The 8,379-nt window shown below is 44.3% G+C and overlaps 1 protein-coding gene across 2 annotated transcripts in view; it reads left to right on the top strand.

The window, feature by feature from the left end:
* zc3h3 (zinc finger CCCH-type containing 3) overlaps positions 1 to 8,379 on the top strand; it is a 69,115-nt gene that overhangs the window by 27,023 nt on the left and 33,713 nt on the right. The window lies entirely within an intron of this gene.

The following is an 8,379-nucleotide window of genomic DNA, read 5'->3' as shown; positions in this document are numbered from 1 at the left end:
TGGAAAATGGCTGCAATGAAACAAAGAGTGAAAAATTTAAAGGGGTCTGAATACTTTCCGTACCCACTGTATACTGTACTACCCCTTTAGCAGCAGTGGTAAGGAAACCAAGCAAACAACTGAAGTCAAGAGGTGTGACACAGAAGGATCTTCTCATCATCCACCGTCCTACCAACGGTTTATATATCTGGTGTCTTTTTTTGAATGATGAATACATTAACTCTGCCAGCTGACATAGAGAATTATGTCCTCTTAAGCAGGCGCTGAACAAAGTCTTTACGATGTGTTTAAGTGCCCAAGACACAGGAAATGTGAGGCGACATGAGGCCACCAGTTCTTGGCCGTGTGCCAGCACCTTTACCTTTTATCCCAGGAAGATTTACCTTTGCTTACAGTCGAGTGTAAAGAACATCGTAATACTGAACTAAACAATATTAGCAGCCGATATTAGGCATTTATAATGGCCAATATACATATACACACACAAGTTATTGTATTCATCGGAATCATTTATAATTATAAATAATTCTGATAAATGAATATATGAAAATAATAACGTACTGTCAACCATGATATAAGCGTTGGCGTTGCATAGTTGGTCCACCAGAGGCCGCTCTACAAATCTATTTGTTTGCTTATGCATTTCTGGATTTTGATTTTTTTTAAATTAAAAGTATATCGTAAAATCAGACTTTTAAATAACCAAATATTTGTATCGTATCGGCCTTAAATCCTTTATCAGTCGGGCTCTACTTAATACTCTATTAGCAGCACCATCATTTTCAACACTAGCCCCCCCCCCACCCCCCATCCCCGTCCTCCAAACACGGACACATGCTTGTGTGTCCCCCCAGCGGGCTTGTACATCACCTCCTTGTCTCTCACTCAGTGGCTGAAACAGAAGTTGCGGGTGTTCGACCGGCTGACTGGGGTCCATCACTCACTGGCCCAAAAGAATCAACAGGGTGATGGATGTGTCCCAGGCTGGCATCTGCAACCAGAAGCTCAGTCCTGGTCTAAATCTACACCACTGAGCCACCTCTGCTCTGTGTGTGTGTGTGTGTGTGGGTGGGGGTGCTTGGACTCACATATAGTACTGCAGGGTCCTGCATGTGTCTTTAACCCATCACTCAGTATTATAAAAGTCAACCAGCTCCTCTTTCCCAATATGACTTTATTCCAGTGCAAGAATGTTGTCAACCAAGATGTGTAAGCACTATTTCTGGGTGTAACAACGCTTGTCAACTACAGTTCAGAGCAACACAAGTCTGACGATGGCAGGTGAAGACCAGAGCTCCACCGAAACTACATTTTTAAAATTGCGAGTATGTTATTTTTTTGGGACATTATCAAGATACAGTTTGTGCTGAGGTATAATGGCCAAGCTGTTTCTAAATTAGCTTTAACATATCTTTGCCATTTTTGTTGTTGCATGACATTTGTCATGTACGCCAAGTTGATACATACCTGATAAGCTGAAAATTGGCTGGTAATATCAGCCGTTTTGAGGATCTTAATAATGAAATAGCTAGGTGAATGAAAAGATAAATACAACAGACAACTAAAACAGTAAATACAACCACAACATGCCACTGACAGTTTCCATTTCCATTGTCACACCTTGTAAAGCTGCATGTGTCATAGTCAATACAACATAAAAAAACCAACTAAATCTGAATAATAATTATAATAGAACAAACAACTCCTCAGACCCATTGACAGCCTACTCTTTTGTCCACATGTCTTTTCCCTTTTCTTTCCCCTCTCTCTCTCTCTCTCGTTCTTCCGCCGCCCCACCCCCGGTCCCGGGACAGCTTACTTGCTCGGGGGTCTTGACGTGTATCGCTCGGGGCAGAGGTTCACATCCCTTGTGGAATCTTGTGTTGCCCTTTAGGGATGCCCTCACTTAACCTTGAAGTGCCCCAATCACACTTGGAAAAGGTTTTGTGTGACATGCTTACCCCCCCCCCCCCCCCCCCCCCCCCCCCCCCCCCCCCCCCCCCCCCCCCCCCCCCCCCCCCCCCCCCCCCCCCCCCCCCCCCCCACCCCTCCCCCCCACCCCTCCCCCCCAGCATTTCACTCTCTCACAAATATGCAAACACACCTACACTTTCTATACAGTGCTCACAAACAGATGCACATATCACGTATATAATCATTGCAGTCCTTAAGTGGACAAGGCCCCAGGCTCTTCCTCTTGATGCGTCTAATGGAATCTGCTGATTGACAGCCACAGTCATCCCTTCGACCTAAACACGACACTATGTGCTTGACACGCGTGTCACGGGACACACGTGGCGGATCCCAACCTGACAGATTTTGTCAGCTCTCCGGGTCGGGTTCAGGGTCAAGGTTGAGTTCATAGGAAATGTGTGTTTTCATCATGTCTTATTTACGTTATGGATGTGCTTTATGGCTACAGGAGCATACATACGGCTACTCTGGAAAAACACATGTAGGGGCTATTATCATTTAATTATTCATCAAGGATGTTGTCAAGTCTCCTTGCATATTATTCAACAATTGGAAAAATAATTAGACGTGGAGTGTGCTCTTAACATGTGGACGTTATTTTATCTTTTGACTTAGATTATATATTTATTTTTGAAAAGGAACGGGCCATCATTTTATGATATACACTTTAAACGCCTTCAACCTCCACCCAACCCTGCCCCCCCCCCCCCCCCCCCCCCCCCCCCCCCCCCCCCCCCCCCCCCCCCCCCCCCCCCCCCCCCCAAGGGCTGTGCATCCAACATTAAACACTTTAAGTGATTCTATTGTAAAAGTAATATTGGACATTTTGGGAAATTCTGTTTTTTTTCTTTTAATTTATTATACCGGGAGGTACATGAGGAGATCAATATCACCCTCATGCATGAAGGTAAAGACAGGATGTGATTAGCCTAGCTTAGCATAAAGACTAATACAAATAGAAAGAAGAAGAAATAGAAGAAATAGAAGAATAAGAGTTTGTGGGTTTCTTCAGGGTTAGGTTAAGGGGCACTAGTATTAACAATTTCAACCGATAACCAGTCCTACTGCACACTGGCTCAAATTATTTCTAAAATCTTGTTTTTGTAGACCGCTGATACCCTGTTATTTCTAAGTATTGTTATCATATTCATTACCCCTATATATAAAATCGCCATAGTCACAACCTACCAGCATGCAATTGTGTTTGCCTGTGTGTGAGGCTGAGTGGGAGAATCCCAACCCCCCCCCCCCCCCCCCCCCCCCCCCCCCCCCCCCCCGGTCATCCTGAGGTTCCCTGGGTCAGCTGGCATATGTTACAGCTGATGGCTCCACTGCGATGATGGACGAGGCCGCAAGCCAGTATCCCCCCTCCTCCCCATCATTACTTCCACCACCACCACCACCACCTCCCTCCTACCCAAAACACACACTTCTCTTTGAAAAATCACCGGCACACTGGCTGAAAGGTTATGGCACACACACCAGGGTCCTCCTGTGTCAGTATGTGGCCCCACGCAGCCGTCAGCCTGTCAGTCTGTGTCAACTCTTTATCCAAATACACCGTGATGGGGTCCCTGAGTACTCTCTAAAAGTACTGTCTAAAATATAGACATTAAAATTCTGAAGCCCTTATCCACGAATTTTTCCCACGACAATCTTTTTTTGACAATGTTGTACAAAACTAAAATGTGATTTTTTTTTTTTTCCTTCACATTTTCATTTCAATAAATAGCCATAATAGTTATCGCTTTGTGTGTTTCCTTCAATTATTTTAAAATAACAAAAATCAGTTCTTGTGAATTAGAAAGAAAATATCTGACGTATAATATCTGAGCAGATTTGCAGTACAAACCTTGCCAATGAACTATGAGGACAAAAAAAAATCACAATGTTTTAATTATCGTTCATTTATCGTTCTCAAGGTGAAATGTGCAAGTAATCTTGATTTTGATTTTAGGTCATATCGTAACTTAAAGCTGCACAACTCATTAAATCTTAAGGTTCAATCAAGTGATTGATGTTAAATGTATGTGTCACCTGTAGTGATCAACCAATAGGGAATTACCAACTAAGACGTTAAAAACACTATATTGGGGAAGCGAAACTCTGCTGATTAAAACACATGTTAAAATATGTTTATTTTCTGTTTACTGGGTTAATTGTCTTATTTTGATTCTCGCGATATCATCAACATCATGTGATGTGGGAGTGTCTCCTTGACCAACTGTCACGTTGCTCCTTTAAAACCCATGATGTCTCTCTCTCGTTGGGGGCCAAGTTCTCTGGGCGGGCAAAGCAGAGAAATGGGAGGTAACCTTGCCCCTTATGACCTCATAAGGAGCAAGATTCCATTTCGGCCCATCTGAGCTTTCATTTTCTCAAAGGCAGAGCAGGATCCTCAGCACTCGGTTTACACCTACCACCTTTTCTAGCTACTGGGGGGCCATAGGCAGGCTGGGGGAACACATATTAATGTTAAAAAACCTCATAAAGTGACATGTTCATGCCATGGGACCTTTAACAAATGTCAGCAGCTAACAGGAGCTGAATGTGGACCCAAGCTATTTCCTAGCAGTGTAATTCTGACCAAATGGTCCATTAGTGCTCTAGTTACGAATGTAACAAGCCACTACATGACACATTAATTGCACAAACGTTTTGTCCGACAGCAGGTCAGGGATTATAATTTCACCCACATCCTGCAGCAGGGAATCCAGTGACCTTGTCTTTGATCTTGGAAAAGACGAGGGTTTACATGCAGTAATGCCTCCAGCATTGATCTCCTTCTGTCCTCAAATTTCTTGTTAAGACTCATTCACATGCTACATCTCCTGCAATGCTCACATGCTAGTACCATACTCTAGGAGTACACGATGTACTCACACGAATTACTGGATGCAGTATTTGTTAAAACCATGGCATGCAGTTCCCTGTTGGCAGAGTGGGTACATCCAACTCTTTCAGAAAGTATCACTGGATGTCAAACATGTAGAGATCATATTATCATAACCACGCTGGCTTCCAGCAGGTTATTAAATTGTGGTAACTCCCTTGTTAAGTCTGATGTTAGCATGGCACACGGAGCAATGGGTGTCAGAAGATGAGCCCCAGGGGACGGCAGCATTGGGTGGCAGGGGGAACAGTCGCTGTCAATAACAAGATTTATTATCCATCGGGTTGTGCCAGTGAGGGGGCAGACGGAGACCGCCGTTCCCTGGAATTAGCCGTCAGGTATGGAAGGGGGATCAGTGGGGGGATCCCTAAGATGACTGAGGACGGGGTGGGGGGGCGTGGTGTAGTGGCTTGTCAGTAGCCCCAGTCAGAGGGCTGAGACAAGACTAGTCGACGCCGCTTAGACGAGGCTCAGTCATCTTAGGGGTGTCACTGTGGTTCACCACTCCCAGATCCACTTACATCACATAAGTGGATCTTGGAGTGTCACCGTGCATTTGCCGTTTTATGTTGATAAAGCAGCATCTACATTAGTGACTTGTTACGGGCTTTGAGTGGATTCCTCAGTTGGACTAAATGAAGGGGATCAGACCCATTTTATACACACACACACACACACACACACACACACACACACACACACATCTCGAGAGGATATAACCTTTGATTTTGATTTTGTACTGTATTTGGTTGGTTCACTAACACTGAATTGTGATACAATGGAGGTGAATGGAAACAGATGCACTGAGTCGGACAGGTTGTGAACAAGTGGCGAATTTTACATATATATATATATATATATATATATTCTTAATTAGGCGCTGAAACTGATCCGGCAGATCGGAGCGGTGCATCCCTAACAATCTCCCATCACGCTTATTGTTTTTGGCATTCTCAGAGATATCTCTAAACTTGATCCAATAAAGAGCCAAACTATCTGCATGGATAGTTTGACAGGAGGTGGGAAAGTATGTTGAACTGTCCCTTTAATGTGTCTCTGAGGCTGGAAGGCAGGCTACTCGCAGAAGGAGCAATGTCTGCAGCGCGTGGCGAGTAGAGTAGATTATCTGTGCAGCGAGTCAGCGAGAGATGGATGGACAGTGTGTGAGCTGCATGCGTCTGCAAACGCTGTCTTCGCAGCACAGGGTGCCACTTTAAGCAACCCACCCAATTGCAAGGCAGGCCACTGTCAAAGGTCTATTAAGGGAAGATTGAGACCCCAGGTGTATATGTCTGTGTGTGTGTGTGAGCGTTTGTTCACATTCTCATTGGTCATGGTCCTCTAGTAGAAGATTGAGACCCCATTGCTCCCAGAGCCACTCAACCAACACAACCTGCAGTGGTTTACAATCAGAGCAACACCGTCCATCCATCCCTGCTGACACACACGCGCACACACACACATACACACACACACAGAGGAATAACCCACCTACTGTACAGCTCACTATAGATGTCATTAAATAGTAGAAGAGGCAGAACAGCTGTGTGACAGCGGGTGTCATGTTGTTGGGCCGAGGGTTTTCGGGCAGTTTGAGGCACAGGTTAGGGGGGGGGGGGGGGGGGGGGGGGGGGGGGGGTTACAGAGGTAGCATGGTGGGAATCACAGCAGCACCTTTGACAAGCCCTATTTGTCATCTGCTAGGACGCCCAAATAGCTCTGACTGCAATACGGATGGATTTTGGGAGAAAAAGTGACTACAAGCCAGGCAACTAATCCTGTACCAACCCCCCCCCCCCACCCACCGGCACCCATATACTCTCTCTCTCTCTTGTGTCTTTTCTTTTACTATGTTTGTTATCTTTTCTTAACCCAACACACCCTTTTCACCCACATAACTAGAGATATGGTTGACATCATAACTGTATTGTTTCTGAAGACACAGTTTTATTTATTTGAAATCACCACCAATCTCTTATTTTCATAGTTTTCTCGTTTCTATCTTCTCTGAAAACATTCTGGGATCTGAGTATTGTGGTTATGTCACTGACAGGAATGATCAGACGTGTTTTAAACAACAGTTTACGGAAAACACTTCCTTTGTGGAGGTGAAATAGAAAGTCAGTGCACGTGAACTGTTGGTAGCAACCCCTCTATACCACGCTAGAATGGCTTGAAACAAGGTCACCAAGTTACAGAGTCCATGGTAGAACTTTACCACAAAGTCATGAAATATGGGCGGCAGGGCACCTGAACCATCAAATGTTTGAACTTTTGTTTAAATATTGTTGTTTTTTTAAATTTGGTTTTATTGTGAATATAATTGCCCCTGTGCATCACACCCCCAACCGGCATCGTCAGACACCGCACACCAAGACTATAACACCTATATACCTATATAACCTTCATACGTACGGTGTGTGTGTGTGTGTGTGTCCTAAACTGGCAGTTAGTTTTCGGCAGCCCCCCCCAGCTCGCAGTGATTTGTTCAACAGTTAATGTTTGTTTGAGATGAATTCTCCAGCCGATCCAGAGCTGCATCCCGGCTGACAAATGAAACCAGCGTCTGGTGGGTGGGGTGGGGGGGGGAATGAGAGGGGGGAGTGGAAGGTGTAGAAGTGGAAATCAAATCATTTTATTGTTTGTCACCGCGGCCCTCGTGGTCACGGTTTGTTATTGGACGCTAATTAAAACGGCCACAATCCCGACAATTGGCAATTAAAGACTTGTGAGCGAGGTAAAGGAAATGAGCTCCTCATCGGGCGCGTAAACGCATTCTTTATCCCTCTTTCACACCTCTCTTCACTCTGTCTTTTCTCTACTCATTAGGAAGACAGAGTGCTGTCACTGACCACCCCAGTGAATGATTGGAACAAGTGGAAGCGCTGGTAGAGATAATGACATGCAAGATGGGTTTTTTTTAGGGTGGGGGGAGGATAATTTAAATGAATACGGTGAGAAACTGATTTATGTTTCATTAAATCTTGCGTTTCAGGCTGTAGTAGTGGAAGTTTTTTTACATTTCCATGAAGTAAGATGCAGCTTCTGCCAAATTAATTTACAAAAGGCTTTTTACAAATGCAATTAGCCAAACTGTTAATCCATGTCTGTGAAATCTTGCTAATGAAGATCTTTCCTTGTTTGTTATATCTCTGCTACGTCTCTGTTAGTTTGGCCTCTATGTCTGTCGCTAGAAATAATATCGTAGACACCAAGTACACTACAGACATCTGGGAACATGGTGACATCTCTAAAAAAGATGTGAGATGGGTCAAGAAACACAAGCAGACGGGTTGTAATCAAACCCATAGGCTAGGCAAACTTAATTCAGTCAACCAGGGGAGAATTTAAAAGAAAGGCATAAAGAGTTATTAAAAATAAATGCGTTTCATATAGCAAGCATAATAGAAAAATAGAGAGTTATGTATGTCAGGATTCATTAAAGGTGCTGTAGGTAGGATTGGGATTGATCCAGGACTTTGCCCAAAGATTTGAACATTGATAACTTCTCA

The sequence above is a fragment of the Etheostoma cragini genome, chromosome 9 (genome assembly GCF_013103735.1).
Source record: "Etheostoma cragini isolate CJK2018 chromosome 9, CSU_Ecrag_1.0, whole genome shotgun sequence".
NCBI classification, from domain to species: Eukaryota; Metazoa; Chordata; class Actinopteri; order Perciformes; family Percidae; genus Etheostoma; species Etheostoma cragini.
The sequence above is the reverse complement of the archived record's forward strand: the minus strand, read 5'-3'. Positions and strand labels throughout refer to the sequence as shown.